Raw genomic sequence first — 19,944 nt, forward strand, 5'->3', positions numbered from 1 at the left:
AAAATTCCAAACTAATTCTGATATGCATCTGGATTTTTAAAAAGTGATTACACATTTCCTATTAAATGATATTTTTAGTGATATAGGTTCTATTCTTTTCTGTTAACCAATCATAATACAGTAGTATTAAGCAAATAATTGTTACTTAATCACAAATAGTAAAAGATGTTCATCAGTTTTCACAATGGAAGCCATGATGGAAACATGATTAACTTAACAATATAAAATAATTACATACAATTTGAGTGGTTAAGTAGAGTGATGTGGTAAGTGGAATTGCATACATGCACATGTTTTCATTTGCCCAGTGAGTCTGTCTTTTGGTTGGTGCATTTAATCCATTTATATTTAAGGAGTTATTGATATGTATCATCTTATTACCATTTTCTTAATTGTTCTGGGTTTATTTTTTGTGGGTCTTTTCCTTCTCTTATGTTTCCTTCTAGAGAAATTCCTTTAGCATTTGTTGTTAAGCTACTTTAGTGGTGCTGAATTCTCTTAACTTTTGCTTACCTATAAGATTTTTTTTTTTTAACTTTTCAGTTATTATTTTGTTTAAGATTCAGCATTTAACACTGTCAGTTCCTCATTCCTTTTTGAAACTTCCTTCTTTTGGCCCAGAGTCTCCTGGTTCTTTTTCTATCTCTCTGGTGACTTCAGGTTTCCTCAGTTATCCTCAACCTGTTCAGTTCAGTTCAGTCGCTCAGTCGTGGCCGACTCTCTGCAACCCCATGGACTGCAGCATGCCAGGCCTCCGTGTCCATCACCAACTCCCAGAGTTTACCCAAACTCATGTCCATTGAGTTGGTGATGCCGTCCAACCATCTCATCCTCTGTCATCCCCTTCTCCTACCTCCTTCAATCTTTCCCAGTATCAGGGTCTTTTCAAGTGAGTCAGCGCTTAGCATCAGATGGCCAAAGTATTGGAGTTTCAGCTTCAACATCAGTCCTTCCAGTGAACACCCAGGACTGATTTCCTTTAGGATGGACTGGTTGGATCTCCTTGCAGTCCAAGGGACTCTCAAGAGTCTTCTCCAACACCACAGTTCAAAAACGTCAATCCTTTGATGCTCAGCTTTCTTTATAGTCCCAACTCTTACATCCATACATGACTCCTGGAAAAACCATAGCCTTGACTAGACAGACCTTTGTTGACAAAGTAATGTCTCTGCTTTTTAATATGCTGTCAAAGTTGGTCATAACTTTCCTTCCAAGGAGTAAGTGTCTTTTAATTTCATGGCTGCAGTCACTATCTGCAGTCACCATCTGCACCATTTTGGAGCTGAAGAAAAGAAAGTCTGCCACTGTTTCCCCATCTATTTGCCACGAAGTGATGGGACCGGATGCCATGATCTTAGTTTTCTGAATGTTGAGCTTTAAGCCAACTTTTTTACTCTCCTCTTTCGCTTTCATCAAGAGGCTCTTTAGTTCTTCTTCACTTTCTGCCTAAGGGTGGTGTCATCTGCATATCTGAGGTTATTGATATTTCTCCTGGCAAGCTTGATTCCACCTTGTGCTTCATCCAGCCCAGCGTTTCTCATGATATATTCTGCATGTAAGTTAAATAAGCAGGGTGACAATATACAGCCTTGACGTACTCCTTTCTCAATTTGGAACCAGTCTTTTGTTCCATGTGCAGTTCAAACGGTTGCTTCCTGGCCTGCATACAGGTTTCTCAAGAGACAGGTCAGATGGTCTGGTATTCCCTTCTCTTTCAGAATTTTCCATAGTTTATTGTGATCCACACAGTCAAAGGCTTTGGCATAGTCAATAAAGCAGAAATAGATGTTTTTCTGGAACTCTCCTGCTTTTTTGATGATCCAGCGGATGTTGGCAATTTGATCTCTGATTCCTCTGCCTTTACTAAATCCAGTTTGAACATCTGGAAGTTCACGGTTCGTGTATTGTTGAAGCCTGGCTTGGAGAATTTTGAGCATTACTAGTGTGTGAGATGAGTGCAATTGTGTGGTAGTTTGAGTATCCTCTGGCATTGCCTTTCTTAGGGATTGGAATGAAAACTGACCTTTTCCTCAACCTGTACCTTAAATGTTTATGTTTCTTAGATGTTTTCCTAGGACATTTCTTATTTGACATCATCTCCTGTCCCACCTCACCTACTCCTCTGACTTCCACTAATGTCATCTCAGTGCTAATGAACTCACAGCATCTGCAGACCGTATCTTTTCCTGGGTTCCAGTCCACATCTGTCTATTTCCTAGGCATCCTGTTGAACTCAATACCAACTTATGTAAAAATGAACACATCTTCTTTGCTGCTTTTTCTCAACTATCCAGTCCTCCTTCTAAATGTGTTATTTCTGCTGGGTTGGGAGGTGCAGTGCTTCAAGCATTGACTTTCAAGAGTAGCCAGGGGCTGAGTGTGAATCCCAGTACCCTAATTACCTGAGTGACCTTGGGCAAGATACTTTGTCACTCTAAATGTCAGCTTTCCTACCTTTAAACTGAAAATAATAGTCCTTCTACTGAGTTGTTTTGAGAATACAGTTACATAATCATACAACACTTGCCCTGAAATAATAGCTCACTCCTTTCTGAGTGGTAGTTCACCAGGCAGTTTGACACCAAAATATGGACAGATACTTTGGACCTTCTTTTTTCCTTACCTCTCATATTCATGCAGTCCGCAGGTCCTGTTAATGTTGCTTTTACACATGTCCTGAATCTACCTACATATTTCTTTCTCTACTCAGTGTCACCATGCTGATTCCTGCCACAACATCTTCGTTAATCCATCTGCGTCCTAATTCACCTCTCTGCCGCCATTATTTTTTTAATTTAAATTAATTATTTTAATTGGAGGCTAATTACTTTACAATATTGTGGTGGGTTTTGCCATATATCAACATGGATGGCAGTCCTATTTCCAGTTTTTTAAGAACTCTCCACACTATTCTCCATAGTGGCTGTACCAGTTTGCATTCCCACCAGTGCACGAGGGTTCCCTTTTCTCTACACCCTCTCCAGCATTTACTGTTTGTAGACTTTTTAATAGCAGCCATTCTGACCAGCGTGAGATGGCACCCCATTGGGGTTTTGATTCGCGGTTCTCTGATAATGAGTGATGTTGAGCATATGCTTGGAAAACTGGTCAACCACTTGTAAAAGAATGAAACTAGAACACTTTCTAACACCATACACAAAAATAAACTCAAAATGGATTAAAGATCTAAATGTAAGACCAGAAACTATAAAACTCTTAGAGGAAAACATAGGCAAAACACTCTCTAACATAAATCATAGCAAGATCCTCTATGACCCACCTCCCAGAGTAATGGAAATAGTTACAAAAATAAACAAATGGAACCTAATTAAGCTTAGGTTTTGCATAATGAAGGAAACTATAATCAAGGTGAAAAGGCAGCCTTCAGAATGGGGTAAAATAAATAGTAAATGAAACAACTGACAATTAATTTCTAAAATGTACAAGCAGTTCATGCTGCTAAATACCAGAAAAATAAACGAACCAATCAAAATGTGGGCCAAAGAACTAATCAGACATTTCTCCAAAGAAGTCATACAGATGGCTTTTGATTTTTCTGTCAAAATCTGAATGAAAGTCTTTCTGGGTAAAGTATTCTTGGTTGTAGTTTCTTATCACTTTGAGTATATTGTGTCATTCCCTTCTGGTTTGTAGAGTTTTTGTTGAGAAATAAGCCAATAATGCTATGGGAGTTCCCTTGTATGTTGTTTGTCTTTTTTTCCCTTGTTGCTTTTAATAACTTATCTTTGTCTTTAATTTTTGTCACTTTGATTACTGTGTGTCTTGGTGTGTTCTTCCTTGGGTTTATCCTGACTGGGCCTCTCTACGCTTCCTAGACTTGGTTAACTATTTCTTTTCCCATGTTAGGGAAGTTTTCAGCTATTACCTCTTCAAATATTTTCTCGGGTCCTTTCTCTCTTTTCACCTTCTATAATGCAAATATTGGTGTGTTTAATGTTGTCCCAGAGATCTCTTATGCTGTCTTCATTTCTTTTCATTGTTTTTTCTATATTCTGTCTTGTGCCAATGATTTCTACCATTCTGTTCCAGGTCACTTATCCATTCTTCTGCCTCAGTGTTCTACTATGATTCCTTCTAGTTTACTGTTCATATCTGTTTGTTCTTCAGTTCTTTGGTAAACATTTCTTGCATCTTCTTCTCCCTTTTTCTGAGATCCTGGATCATATTCACCATCATTATTCTGAATTAGTTTTTCTGGAAGGTTGCCTATCTCCATTTAGTTGTTTTTTTTGGAGATTTATCTTGTTCCATCATCTGGGGATGAAGTAAGCCAGGAAGAGAAAGACAAAAACATATTATATCAATTTTATGTGAATTCCAAAATGTGGCACTAATAAGCCTATCTACAAAACAGAAACAATTCACAGATTTATGATTACCAAGTGGAAGAGCAAGAAGGGTGGACTGGGGGGTTGGAGATAATAGTACATTTAGTACATTATTACTAGCAAACTAGTACATTTAGAATCAATAAACAACAAGATCCTACTGTATAGCACAGGGAACAACATCCATTCTTCTGTCAGTGAACATTTAGATTCCTTCCATGTCTTGGATATTGTGAGTAATATTGCTAAGAACATTGGGGTGCATGCATCCTTTTGAATTCTAATTTTCTCTAGGTATATGCCCAGGACTGGGATTGCTGGATGATATGGTAGTCCTGTTTTTAGTTTTCTGAGGAACCTCCACACTGTTTTCAATAGTGGCTGTACCAACTTACACTCCCACCAGCAGTATAATAGTATTCCCTTTTCCCCATACGCTCCCAGCATTTGTTATTTGTAGGTTTTTAATGATGGCCATTCTGACTGGTGTGAGGTGGTAGATAGCACACTGTAGTTTTGATTTCAATTTTTCTAATAATGAGCAATATTGATCATTTTTTCATGTGCCTACTGGCCATCTGTGTGTCTTTGGAGAAATGGCTTTTTAAGGTTTACTGTGCATTTCTTGATTGGGTGGTTTGATTTTTTGTTGTTGAGTTGTATGAGCTATTTGTATATTTTGGAGATTAAGTCCTTGTGGGTCATATCATTTGCAAATATTTTCTCCCATTCTATAAGTTTTCTTTTTGTTTTCTTTATGATTTCCTTTGCTATGCAAAAGCATGGAAGTTTGATTAGGTCACATTTGTTTATTTTTGCTTTTATTCCTGCTGTCTTGGGAGATCTAAGAAAACACTGAAACAATTTATGTCCAAGTATTTTGCCTTCTAGGAGTTTTATGGTGTTATGTCTTATAGTTAAAATTTTAAGACATTTTGAGTTTATTTTGTGCATGGTTAAGGGTGTGGTCTAACTTCACTGACTTACATGCAGCTCAACTTTCCTAGTACCATTTGCTGAGGAGATGGTCTTTTTCCTGTTTTAGTTTCTTGCCTCCTTTGTTGAAGATTAATTGATGAAAGGTGAGTGGATTTATTTCTGGGATTTCCATTCTGTTCCATTGATCCAAATGTCTCTTTTTGTACCAATATCATGTTGTTTTAATTATTGTAGCTTTGTAATATTGTCCAAAGTCTGGGAGAGTTAGGTCTCCTGCTTTTTTCTTCTTCTTCTTTTTGGCTTGTTTTGGCAATTCTGGGTCTTTTATGATTCCATATAAACATTTGGATTCTTTGTACTAGTTTGTGAAAAATGTCATGGGAAATTGGATAGGTATCTAATTAAATCTGTAGATTGCTTTTAGTAGTATTGCCATTTTAACAAAATTAATTCATCCAATCCAAGAGCATGGGATATCTATTTCTTTGAATCCCCTTTAATTTCCTTGATTAGTGTTTCAGAGTTCCAAGTGTATAAATCTTTTACCTCCTTGGTCAGATTTATTCCTAAGTATTTTACTTTTGGTCTGATTTTATTTTTTGAAATTAATTTGTATTGGAGTGTAGTTGATTTATAGTGTTATGTTTCTGCTGTATAGCAAAGTGAATCCATTATACATATACATAGATCCTCTCATTTTTAGATTTTATTCCAATATAGGTAATTACAGAGTATTTTGTAGCATTCCCTGTGCCATATTGTAGGTGCTTATTAGTTATCTATTTTATTTTCTTTTTCTTAAATTGGAGGATAATTGATTTACAGTATGGTGTTGGTTTCTGCCATATATCAGCATGAATCAGCCACTGGTATACATATATCCCCTCTCTCCTGAATCCTCCTCCTATACCCCTACCCCATTCCACCTCTCTAGGTTATCATAGAGCATTGGGTTGAGCTCCCTGAGTCAAACAGCAAGTTCCCAGTTGGTCTCTCTTTTGCATACGGTAATATATATGATTCCATACCAACCTCTCTACTTGTCCCATCCCCACTGTGTCCACAGTCTCTTCTCTATGTCTGCATCTCCATTGCTGCTCTGTACATAGGTTCATCAGTACTATCTTTCTAGATTTCATAGGCATACGTTAATATACAATATTTGTCTTTCTGACTTACTTCACTCTTTAATAGGCTCAAGGTTCATCCACCTCATTAGGAATGACTTGAATGTGTTCTTTTTTAAAGCTGAATAATATTGCATTGTGTATATGTACCAAAATTTCTGTATCCTTTCATATGTTGATGGACATCTTGGTTGCTTCCATGTCCTGGTTATAGCAAACAGTGCTCCAACAAACACTGGACTACATGCGTCTCTTTCAGTTATGGTTTTCTCAGGGTTTATGCCCAGTAATGAGATTGTTGGGTCGTATGGTTGTTCTATTCTTAGTTTTTAAAGGAATCTCCATACTGTTCTCCATAGTGGCTATATCAATGTACATTCCTACCAATTGTGCAAGAGGGTTCCCTTATCTCCACATCCTTCCAGCATTTACTGTTTGTAGAGTTATAATGATGGCCATTCTGACTGGAGTGAGTTGACACCTTATTGTAGTTTTGATTTGCATTTCTCTAATAATGAGTGATGTTGAACTTCTTTTCATGTGTTTGCTGTATATCTTCTTTGGAGAAATGTCTGTTTAGGTCTTCCACTCGTTTTTTGATTGAGTTGTTTGTTTTTCTGATATTGAGCTGCATGGGCTGCTTGTATATTTAGGAGATTAATCCTTTGTCAGTTGTTTCCTTTGCAGTTATTAGTTATGTATTTTATATAAGTAGTGTGTATATGTCAATCCCTGTCTCCAAATTTATCCCTCCTCCACCTGCCCCTCCAGGTAACCATAAGTTTGAGGTCTACATCTGTGATTCTATGCCTGCTTTATAAATATATTTATTTGTATCATATTTTTAAATTTCACATATAAGTGATATCATATATTTGTCTTTCTGTGTCTGACTTACTTCATTCAGTATAACAATCTCTAGGTCCATCCATGTCACTGAAAATGGCATCATTTATTTCTTTTATATGGCTGAGTAATACACCATTGTATATATGTACCACATCTTTTTCCATTCCTCTGCCAGTGAACATTTAGATTGCTTCCATGTCCTGGTTATTGTAAAAAGTGCTGCAGTGAACACTGGGGTATGTGTGTCTCTTCAAATTATGCTTTTCTCTGGTATATGCCTAAAAATGGCATTGCTGGATCATATTGTAGCTATATTTTTAGTTTTCTAAGGACCTTCCATACTATTCTCCATACTGTCTGTATCAATTTACCTTCCTACCAATAGTGTAGGAGGGTTCTGTTTTCTCCACACCCTCTACAGCATTTATTGTTTGTAAATTTTTTAATGATGCCCATTCTATCACCAGTATGAGGTGACACCTCACTGTAGTTTTGATTTGCATTTTCCTAATAATTAGTGATGTTAAGCATCTTGCCATGTGCCTGATGGCCATCTGTGTCTTCTTTGGAGAAATCTTCCACTCATTTTTTTGATTGGGTTGTTTGTTTGTTTAATATTGAGCTGCATGAGTTGTTTGCATATTTTGGAGATTAACCCCTTGTCAGTCCCTTTGCTTGCAAATATTTTCTCCTATTCCGTGAATTACTGTTTTGTTTTGTTTTGTTTTTTGCTTTATGATTTCCTTTGGTGTGCAACAGCTTGTAAGTTTTTTCTTTTTTTGTTTTTTTCTTTAACTGAAGTACATGTTAGGCTTCCCTGATGGAACCAGATGGTAAAGAATCATCGTGCAATGCAGGAGACCTGGGTTTGATCCCTGGATAGGGAAGATCCCCTGGGAGAGGGCATGGCAACCCACTCCAGTGTTCTTGCCTGGAGAATCCCATGGACAAAGGAGACTAGTGGCTACAGTTCATGGGGTCACAAAGAGTTGGACACAACTGAGTAACTAACATTTAGAGCCTTATAGTTACAGTATTGTACCAATCTCTGCTATTTAGTGAAGTGACCCAATTATACACACAAATATGTTATTTTTTATGTTCTTTTCCATTATGGTTTATCACAGGATATTGAATACATTTCCCTGTGCTATACATTAGGACCTTGTTGTTCATTTGTTCTAAATGTAATAAATAATTTGCACATACCGACCCCAAACTCCCAGTGTATCCCCTCTCCCTTGGCAACCCCAGGTCTGTTCTCTGTTTATGTGTCTCTTTCTGGTCATATTTTAGAATCCACATATAAATGGTATTATATGGTGTTGGTCTTTCTCTTGCCGACTTAGTATTATAATCTCTAGTTGCATCCATGTTTCTGCAAATGACATTATTTCATTCTTTTTTATTGTTGAGTAGTATTCCATTGTATATACATACCATTTCTTCTTTAATCATTTATCTGTTGATGGGCATTTAGGTTGTTTCCATTTTGGCTATTGTGAATAGTGCTGCTATGAACAAAGGGGTGTATGTATCTTTTTTGAATTATATTTTGTCCAAGTATGTTCCCAGGAGTTGGATTTCCAGATCATAAGGTAATTCTATTTTTAGTTTTCCGAGGAACCTCCATACTGTTTTCCATAGTGGCTGTATCAACTTTTATTTCCACCAACAGTGTACAAATACTTATAAATTAAATTAGGTCCCATTTGTTTATTTTTATTTTCATTACTTTAGGAGGTGGATCAAAAAATATCTTGCAAAAAATAAATTTACAAAGAAAGATCTCACTGTGACTTATGTCAGAGTGTTTGTCTTCTATGTTTTCCTCTAGGAGTTTTATAGTACCCAGTTTTACATTTAGGTTTTTAATCCATTTTCAGTTTATTTTTGTATATGGTTTTAGAGAGTGTTCTAATATCATTCTTTTACATGTAGCTGTCTAGCTTTCAAAACACCATTTATTCTTTCTTTCTTTTAAAAATATATATCCATTCTTTTCTTTTCAGATATAGGCCATTAGAGTGTATTAAGTAGAGTTCCTGGTACTTTGCAGTATGTTCTTATTAGTTATCTATTTTATATATAGTAATGTGTATATGACAAGCCCAGGGTCCCAAATCATCACTTTCCCCATCCCCTTGTAACTCTTAAGTTTACTTTCTGCATCTGTGAGTCTTATTTCTGTTTTGTAAATAGATTCATTTGTATCTTTTTTTAAGCTTCCACATATAAGAGTATCATGTAATATTTGTTTTTCTGTGTCTAGGTTACTTCAGTCAGTATGACAGTCTCTAGGTCCATCCATGTTGCTGCAGATGTCATTATTTTGTTCTTTTTTAAGGCTGAGTAATAATTTATTGTATATATGTACCACGTCTTCTCTATAAATATTCCTCTGTTGATGGACATTTTGTTTGCTTCCATGTTTTGTCTGTTGTAAATAGTGCTGCATTGAACATTGGGGTGAATGTGTACTTTTGAATTATGGTTTTATCTGGTTATATGCTGAGGAGTGGGATTGTTTGGCCATATGGTAGTTATATTTTTATTTTTTTAAGGAACCTCCATATTTTTCTCCATAGTGGCTATACAAATTAACATTCATGCCAACAGCGTAGGGAGGTTCCCCTTTGTTCACATCCTCTCAAGCATTTACTGTTTGTAGATTTTTTTGATGATGGTCATTCTGACAAGTATGAGATGGTGCATCATTGTAGTTTTGATTTGAATTTCTCTAATAATTAGTGATGTTGAGCAGCTTTTCACGTGCTTTTTGGCTATCTGTATGTCTTCTTTGGACAAATGTATATTTAGATCTTCTACCCATTTTTTGATTGGGTTGTTTTTTGTTTTTTTCTTGTATATTGAGCTGCATGAGCTGTTAGTATATTTTGGAGATTAATCCCTCTCAGTTTCTTGCTTTGGAAATACTTTCTCCCATTCTGAGAGTATTTTGTTTATGGTTTCCTTTGCAGTGCAAAAACTTCTAAGTTTAATTAGAACTCTCTTGTCTTTTTATTTTCACTACTGCAGGAGGTGAATCAGAAAAGATCTTGCTGCAATTTATGTCAAAGTGTGTTCTGCCTATGTTTTCTTCTATGAGTTTTATAGTGTCTGGCTTTGTATTTATATCTTTAATCCATTTTGAGTTTATTTTTGTGTATGGTGTTAAGGAGTGTTCTAATTTCACTCTTTTACATGTAGCTGTCCAGTTTTCCAATCACCATTCATGGAAGAGACTGTCTTTTCTTTCTCCATTGTATATTTTTGCCTCCTTTGTCATAGATTAGGTGACCATGGGTGCGTGGGCTTATCTCTGGAGTTTCTATTCTGTTCCACTGACCTATATTTCTGTTTTGTTTGTGTATGTGTGTGTGCCAGTACCATACTGTTTTAATTACTGTAGCTTTGTAGTATAGTCTGAAGTCAGGGGACTGATTTTTCTAGCTGTTTTTCTTTATCAAGATTGCTTTGGCTATTCAGGGTATCTTGTGTTTCCATAAAATTTAAAAAATTTTTGGTCTCAGTTCTGTGAAAAATGTAATTGATAATTTTATAGGGATTGCCTTGAATTTGTAGATTGGGTAGTAGAGTCATTTTGATAGTATTGATCCTTCCAATCCAAAAATATTGTATATCTCTCCATCTATTTGTGTCATCTTTCATCAATATCACAAGTTTTCAGAGTACAGGTCTTTTCCCTCCCTAGGTAGGCTTGTTTTTGTGTACTTTATTCTTTTTTGATGAAATGGTAAATGGGATTGTTTCAACAATTTCTTTTTCTGATATGTCATTGCTAGTATATAGGCATACAAGAGATTTCTGTGTATTGATCTTATAACTTACAAATCTACCACATTCATTTATGAGTTCTCATAGTTTTCCGGTAGCATCATTAGGATTTTCTGTGTATAGTATCATGTTATCTGCAAACAGTGACAGTTTACCTCTTCTTTTCCAATTTGAATTCCTTTTATTTTTTTCTTTTATGATTGCCATGAGTAAGAATTCCAGAACTGTTGAATAAAAGTGGAAAGAGTGGACTTTCTTGTCTTGTTCTGATTTTAGAGGAAATGCTCAATTTTCAACATTGAGAATGATGTGTGCTTTATGTTTGTCATATATGGCCTTCATTGTATTGCAGTATATTCTCTCTGTGCTGACTTTCTGGAGAGTTTTTATTATAAATGTGTGTTAAATTTTATCAGAACCTTTTTCTTCATTTATGGAGATGATCATATGGTTTTTATTGTTAATATGATATATCACATTAATTGATTTATATATGTTGAAGAATCCTTGCATCCCTGGACTATATCCCACTTGATCATGGCATATAACCATATTTTGTTGAGGATTTTTGAATCTGAGTTCATCAGTGATAATAGCCTGTAGTTTCTTTTTTCTGTGTGGTATCTTTGGTTTTGGTATCAGGATGATGGTGGCTTTATTGAATGACATTTGGAGCATGCTTTCCTCTGTAACATTTTGGAAGCATTTCAGAAGGATAGCTGTAACTCTTCTTTAAATGTTTGATAGAATTTGCCTGTGAAGCAATTTGGTCTCGGCCATTTGTTTGTTGGAAATTTTAAAATCACAGTTCCAACTTCAGTATTTTTGATTGGTCTGTTCATATTTTCTATTTCCTCCTGGTTCAGTCTTAGGAGAATGTGTCTTTCTAAGAATTTTTCCTTTTCTTCTATGTTGTCCGTTTATTGGCATATAATTTCTTATCATAGTCCCTTATGGTCCTTTCTATTTCTGTGGTGTCAGTTGTAACTTTTTCATTTATAATTTTATTTATTTGAATGCTCTCCAGCTTTTAGTTTCATTGATCTTTTTTGCTATTCTTTTCTTTGCCTGTTTCATTTGTTTTTATTTTAATGTTTATGATTTCTTCCTTATAACTTTAGGATTTGTTTGTTCCTCTTTCTCTAACTGCTTTACATGCAAGGTTAGGTTGTTTATTTGAGACTTTTCTTGTTTTCTGAAGTAAGATAGTGTTGCTGTAGACTTCCCTCCTAGAATTTCTTTTGCTGTAACCCATATGTTTTGAAAGGATTGTTATATTTTTGTTGTCATTTGTCTCTAGGTAATTTTTGATTTCCTCTCTAATTTCCTCAGTGATTCATTGATTGTTTAGTAACATATTGTTTACCCTCTATGTGTCTGTTTGTTTGTTTTTTAACAGATTTTTCTTTCCTGTGATTTATTTCTAATCTCATAGTGTTGTGGTTAGAAGGATGCTTGATGTGATTTCAGTCTCTTAAATTTACTCAGGCTTGACTTGTGGACCATGATGTGATCTATCCTGTATAATTGCGAAGAATGTTTATTCTGCTGCTTTTGGATGGAATGTCCTTTAGTTATCAATTAAGTTTATCTGCTTTCATGTGTCATTTAAAGCTTGTTTCCTTATTTTCTATCTGGATGATCTATCCATTGGTATATGTGTAGTATTAAAGTTCCCCACTATTATTGTGTTACTGTTGACTTCCTCTTTTATGGCTTGTGACATTCTCCTTATATATTGAGGTACTCCTATACTTTGTGCATACAGTATATTTAAAACTGTTATATCTTCTTCTTGGATTGACCCCTTGATCACTATGTAGTATCCTTGCTTGTCTCTTGTAACAGTCTTTATTTTAAAGTCTGTTTTGTCCAATATGAATATTGCTACTTCAGCTTTCTTTTGATTTCCATTTGCATGGAATATATTTTTCCATCCCCTTACTTTCAGACTGTATGTGTCCCTAGGTCTGAAATAGGTCTCTTGTAGACATATATATACGGGTCTTGTTTTTGTTTCCATGTAGCCAGTTTGTGTCTTTTGGTAGAGACATTTAATCCATTTACATTTAAGATAATTATTGATGTATATGTTCCTATTGCCATTTTCTTGTTTTGGCTTTGTTTTTGTGGGTCATTTTTCTTTCCTTCCTCTTCTGTTGTGGTTGATGACATATTAGTGTTTGGGTTCCTTTTTCTTTGTGTTGATATGTATTGTAGTTTTGGGGTTTGCTGTTCCCATGAGCTTTTGATACATGTACAATATTGTTTTTTTGTTTGTTTTTGTACAATGTTGTTTTAAATTACATGTCTCTTTCCCACCTAGAGAAGTTCCTTGCTACTGCTAAGTCACTTCAGTCGTGTCCGACTCTGTGCGACCCCATAGACGGCAGCCCACCAGGCTCCCCCGTCCCTGGGATTCTCCAGGCAAGAATACTGGAGTGGGTTGCCATTTCCTTCTCCAGTGCATGAAAGGGAAAAGTGAAAGTGAAGTTGCTCAGTCGTGTCCGATTCTTAGCAACCCCATAGACTGTAGCCTACCAGGCTCCTCCATCCATGGGATTTTCCAGGCAAGAGTACTGGAGTGGGGTGCCATTGCTTTCTCTGAAGGTATCTATAGATAAGGTTAAAAACAAGCTGCCTTTCTGGGGGGGGATCCCCTGTATAGCCAAAGGTCTGTAAAGCAGTAGGGTCCGCTCAGAGCTTATCAGTGTACCAGAGGGGGAGACACCAGGAAAATCCACATTCTGCACTGTTTTTCCTATTATTTTATTTCAACCTAATCCTGTTATTAAATATTACGAAATAGAAGTAACAAATATAAACTCCATTTCATTATTGTCCTTTAATTAAATAAAACACTATGATGTTAGCATTGTTCTAAAGCTGGTCTGGTGGTGCTGAATTTCTTACCTTTGTTTGTCTGCAAAGATTTTGACTTTTTCCATTGAATCTGAATGAGAGCCTTGCTGGGTAGAGTGTTTTTGGTTTTAGGTTTTTGCCTTTCATCACTTGAAATAAATTGTGCTACTCCCTTGTGGCCTGCAGAGTTTCTGCTGAAAAAAAATCAGCTGATAACTTTATGGGAGTTCCCATGTATGTAATTTATTACTTTTCCCTTGTTGGTTTTAATATTTTTTTCTTTTTCTTTTTGTCAGGTTGATAAATATGTGTCTCAGCATGTTCCTCCTTGAGTTGACCCTGTATGGGATTCTCTGTGCTTCCTAGTCTTGAATATTTCCTTTCTCAGGTTAGGGAAGTTTGCATATATTTTCTTAGGCCCTTTATCTTTCTCTTCTCCTTGTGGGATCCCTGTAATGTGAATGTTAGTGCATTTAATATCGTTTCAGAGGTCTCTGAGACTGTCCTCATTCTTTTTCCTTTATTCTGTTCTGTGGCAGTGACTTCCATGACTCTTTTCCTGCTCACTTTATTCATTTTTCTGCCTCAGTTATCCTGTTATTGATCCCTTCTAGTATACTCTTCATTTCAGTTATTGTATTGTTCATCTCTATTCTTTAAATCTTCTAGCCCTTTGTTATACATTTCTTGTATCTTCTCAGTCTGTGCCTCCACTCTTTTTCTGAGATTTTTGGATCATCTTTACTATCATTACTCTGAATTCCTTTCAGGTAGATTGTCTATCACCTCTTCATTTTGTTTTTCCTGTCAGTTTTTATCGTGTCTTTTCATTTGCAAAATTTTTCTCTGTTGTCTCATTTTGTATAACTTTCTGAATCATGGTCTCCTTTCCACAGGCTGCAGGATCATACTTCCTCTTCTGGTGTCTGCCTCTGGTGACTGTGGTTGGTCCAGGGGCTACTGCAGGCCTCCTGTTGGGAAAGACTGGTGCCTGCCTCTGGTCACCCATCAGAGATGGGTCTTACCCTCCTGATGGCCAGGGCCATGTCACAGGGTGTGTTTTTGAGGTAGCTGTGAACTTGGTATCGGACTAGTAGGCATCCTGTCTTCTGATGGGTGGGGCTGTGTTCCTGTCTTGGTGGTGGTTTGGCCTGAGGCTTTCCTGGAGATTGCAGGTTTTTGAGTAGTGTCAGGCCTTGGTGCTGAAATGTGGACCTCCAGGAGAAAACATGCTAATCAGTATTACCTGGGGCTTCTGCTACCAGTGTCCTATCCCTCACAATGATCTATAGTCAGCTTTCCCCTCCCCAGGAGACTCTCCAAGATGCCTAGGTAGGTGTAGCCTATCTTCCTGTGGATGGTTCTGCTTTGTGTGGTCCCAGTGCATGTGAGATCTTGTGTGCAGCCTTCAAGGGTGGAGTCTGTTTCTGTCAGCCAGCTCTCTGGAGATCCTGCACTCAAGCTCTGCTGCCCTTTATGGCTAAATGATTTGGAGGTTCCTCTGCCTGATGCTAGACACTCAAGACTGTCTTGGAGGAATGTGGGAATTCCCATTTATGTGGGAATGTCCCTGTGTATCTTGCATGGGTTTAATAGTTTTTGGTGTGAGGGTTGTTTTTAGTAGAGATGTCTGCCACCTCTTTCCTCACTGTATGCTGGCCATTATCCTGTTTATAGGAGGAGTGACTGATGCTGTGGTGACCAGAGCCTGCACCGGATATTGAGTGGGGCCACCTCTTTGCTCTGTGGTTGTCACTGCCCTATCAGAGGTGGGGTCTGCTCCTTAGTTGTTGGAGTAGAGGTCCCCCAATCTGTTTCTTAGCTGTGTTTCTGATCTTCAGTGGGATTGGAGTACCTTCACTGGGAGGGAAGCCACTGAATATTCCTCCTCTGGAGCTATTCACCTACGGGTGTGCTCTGTTGTGTCACCTTTTACCTGTTGTGTGAACTCTCAGATTACATTGTTGTTGGTACTGCTTTTGGTTCCATGTTAACTGTAAGTATGCTGGCAATTGTCCCTGGTATCTGTTAGATGTTGTTTTCACCAGTCCTCTAGAGTAGATCCTCTGAAATCGGGTCCCAGAATTGCAGTAATCATGGATCTGGACCCACTGTGGGCATTATGGGAGCACCTCGGATTCTGGTCTGGCCAACTCCCACATGTTGTGTGCCCACGAAGTCTACAGCTGCTAAAGCTAGACATGTTTTGGCTGTGGGGGTACTTATTGTCTGTTCAGATGTTCTCTAGGTGCTGAGTTTACAAAGCAGGTCATGGGAATGTCAGTTTGCAATTCAGCCAGCTGCAAGGAGAGATTACAGCTTTTCTTCCTTAGTTGCATGGCTCCTGAGGCTCAGCTGTGGTTTCAGTTACACCTCTGCTGGTGGGCCACCCATGGGGGTCTGTTCTTGAGGCTTCCCCAGAGCACACCAGAAGAGGGCACAGAGGTGGCAGCAGCTAGGGTTGAGGGAGCCGCATGTCAGGGCAGGGCATGTGGGGTAGCTGGAGGCCATGGGTATGAGAGAATCGACCCTAGCCAGCACTCTTCTTAGTGACCAGGGAGGCAGAGACAGGCTTGTGGGGAGAGAGGCTGCAATGACTGACCTTCCCCTTGTGTGTCATGCAGCAGTGGCACTTGTATGGCATTCTGGGTTTCTTCCACAAGCATTTACAATGGACATGTCTTAGGCTGGGGTGTATAGGGCTGTGGCAAGAACCATCTGTATAGGTCTCACTGTGTCCTGCCTGCCCAGACAGGTTGCTGTACTCTCCTCCAATAACTCAATTGATCTCCCTACCTGTGAGAGGGGTTCCCTGGATGTGAGTACCTCTCCTCTCCTTCAGCTACTTCCCCAGGGGTACAGGTCCTGTCTCATTTCCTTTTCCCTTCTTCCTTCTTTCACCCTACCCAGTTATGCAGGGATCTTCTCCTTTTGGATGTAAAAGATCCTCTGCCAGTGTTCAGCTGGTTCTCTGTGCTAACTGTTCCCTTCATAGATGTATTCTTGATGCCTTTGCAGGCAGAGATGAATTCCACATCCTCCTACTCCTCTGCCATCTTGACTCCCTGGTGTGATTTTAAAGGTGGTGTTTTTTATATTCCCTTTCTGATATTTCATTGTTACTGTAAAGAAATGCAACTGATTTGTGAATGGTAATCTTGTATCCTTCTACTAGTTGTATTCATTTATTAGATCAGTTGTTTTCTTGTGGAGTTGTCATGACTTTCTAATGATATAGTATGTCATCTGCATATACTGGCAATTTTACCTCTTCCTTTCCACTTTGGATACCTTGTATTTCTTTTTATTGTATGATTGATGCAGCTAGGATTTCCAATAGTATGTTGAATAGAAGTGGTGAAAGTGAACATCCATGTCTTTTTTCCAGATTTTCCCACATGAATTTTCATGGAAAGGCTTTCAGCTTTTCACCATTGAGTATTATGTTGGCTGTGGGATTTTCATAAATGGCTTTTATTATGTTTAAATATGTTCCCTTTATACCCGCTTTGGTAAGAGTTTTTATCATAAATGGATGTGTTGTTCAGATGCTTCTTCTGCATCTATTGAGATGATCATCATGTAGTCTTTGACTTTATTAATCTGGTGTATAATATTGATTGATTTCCATATGTTGACCTATCCTTGTGAATTTAGGATGAATCTAACTTGGGCATGAGTGTTATGATTTGTATTTGGTTTGCTAATATTTTGTTTATAATTTTTGCATCTATATTCATCAAAGATACCTGTAATTTTCTTTTTTGTGTCTTTGTCTGGTTTTAGAGTTTCACCCAAGAAATAGCAATAGTTGGACATTTCTGAATTTTTCCGTATTGCTTTTTTCTTGTTATATTTATACTTGATTTTGAAGGCTTGCTTGTGCTTGTGCCACTGCAAGCAATTAGTACCCAGTCATTGTGTAACACATAATGATACTTATAGTACAACAAAGCCTGAGTTTTTACCAAATGTAAACCCCTAGAGTTAGGTGTCTCCCTCCTAATCCATTCATCTATACCATGGCCTTTTCTCTTCACACTCAGCAGATTCATAAGGTCATTTTCCTTTAGGGATTTCACTTTCTTACAGTATGAAATGATGAAGGTTGATAAAAGGAGAGATTACATTTAATAAATAAATAATAAAGAACAGGAAAGCAAAGCTAAAAGAAACAGCAGCTCTAATCTATTTCTCTGTGAGAGTCTCAGGTCTCCTTAAGTGTTTTCCTGTTTTGGCTCTTCAAATCCAGCCTAAGCTAAAAAGAAGAGGTATGGTAGATGCTGTTACACATACACACAGTTGCCAAAGGCCCCAGTAGGGTAATGACCAAAAGGAAGCAAAACTAAAAGAAGATAAAACAGGAAAGCTGGGTTCAATCCCTGGTTTGGGAAGAGACCCTGGAGAAGAGAATGGCAATCCACTCCAGTATTCTTGCCTGGAGAATCCCATGAACAGAGGAGAGCCTGGTGGGCTACAGTCCATGGAATCACAAAGAGTCGGACACTGCTGAGCGACTTTCACTCACTCACTGTGGTTTTGTAAGCATGGTGGTGGCTTCATAGAACTTCTTTGGAATTATTCCCTCCTGTTCAGTCCTTTGGAAGAGTTTGTGAAGGATTGGTATAAGTTCTTTGTATGTTGGTTATTAGAATTCCTCAGTGAAGCCATCTATCCTCAACTTCTGTTTGTAGGGACTTGTGGGGGCATTTTTTTTTGGCTTGTTTCAATTACAGATTTTATTTCACCTCTAACCATCAGTCTGTTCAAATTATCTATTTCTTTTTGAGTCAGTTTTGGTAAGCTATATGTTTCTAGAAAGCTGTCCACTTCTAGGTTGTCAAATTTGTTGGCATATAACTGTATATAGTATAATTTTATGATAGTTGGTATTTCTGCTGTATCAGTTGAGATTTCTTTTTTATTTTCTTATTCTGTTTATTTGGGTTTTTTCTCCTTTCTTCTTGGTGAGCCTGGACAGAGGTTTGTCAATTTTGTTTACGCTCTTAAGGAACCAGCTCATGGTTTTATTGATTTTTTAATATATTTTTATAATTTCTATTTTATTTATTTGCTCCCTCATCTTTATTATTTCTTTCCTTCTGCTGGCCTCAGGGTTTTGTTGTTCTTCTTTGTCTAATTCTTTTAGGTCAAATAACTTTAGGTTATTTCAATATTTCTTGTTTTTTTTTTTTTTTTTTTTTGAGGAAGGCCTGTATGAACTTCCCTTTAAGAATTGCTTTTGTTGCATCCCACAGACTTTATATACTGTATTTTCATTGTCATTTATCTGGAAGTATTTTTAAATTTAGTTTTTTATTTCATCATTGACTTTTTTTTTTTTTTTGTAGCATGTTGTTTAGTCTCCATGTAATTGTTTTTTTCTCATTTGTTTTCCATGGTTGATTCTGGTTTCATGCCATTTTGGTCAGAGAAAATGCTTGAAATAGTTTCTGTACTTTAAAATTTTTTTGAAGTTAGTTTTGTGCCCTAGTATGTGGTCAGTCCTAGAGACTGTTACATGTGCACTTGAAAAGATTGTATATTCTGGTTTTGGGGTATATAATATCCAGAAAAATATAAGTTAAGTCTAACTATTCTAATGTATCACTTAGGATCTCTGTTGTCTTATTGATACTCTGTCCAGAAGAGCTGTCCATTGTTGTGAGTGGGGTGTTAAAGTCTCCTATCATAGTCCCGTCAATTTCTCCCTTTATGTCTATTAGTATCTGTTTTACAGATTTGGGTGCTCCTGTATTAGGTACATGTATATCAACGTGTATAAAATCCTCTTTTTGTATTTGTCATTTTACCATTATATAGTGTCTTCTTTATCTTCTTTATGGCCTTTGTTTTAAAGTCTGTCTTGTCTGATACGAGTATTGTTTAACTCTTGCTTTCTTATTTACATTTTCATGAAATATCTTTTCATCCCCTCACTTTCAATCATCTTTGTGTGCCCCTCTGCCCTAAGGTGGGTCTCTTATGGGTAGTATATTTCAGGCTCTTGTTTTTTTCAT

The 19,944-nt window shown here is 37.2% G+C and overlaps 1 protein-coding gene across 2 annotated transcripts in view; it reads right to left on the reverse strand.

The window, feature by feature from the left end:
• Positions 1 to 19,944, reverse strand: part of LOC145514265 (uncharacterized) — a 985,725-nt gene that overhangs the window by 84,178 nt on the left and 881,603 nt on the right. The window contains exon 10 of one of the 2 annotated variants that reach the window (XR_014060002.1): positions 3,988 to 4,275. The exons of the other annotated variant lie outside the window; for it this stretch is intronic. The gene's annotated coding sequence lies outside the window, so the exon portion shown is untranslated. Of the gene's footprint in view, positions 1 to 3,987; positions 4,276 to 19,944 lie in introns of those variants that run through there. 2 annotated transcript variants of the gene reach the window in all.

This window comes from Giraffa tippelskirchi, chromosome 7 (genome assembly GCF_054371585.1).
Source record: "Giraffa tippelskirchi isolate mGirTip1 chromosome 7, T2T-mGirTip1v1.2.pri, whole genome shotgun sequence".
Lineage (NCBI taxonomy): Eukaryota > Metazoa > Chordata > Mammalia > Artiodactyla > Giraffidae > Giraffa > Giraffa tippelskirchi.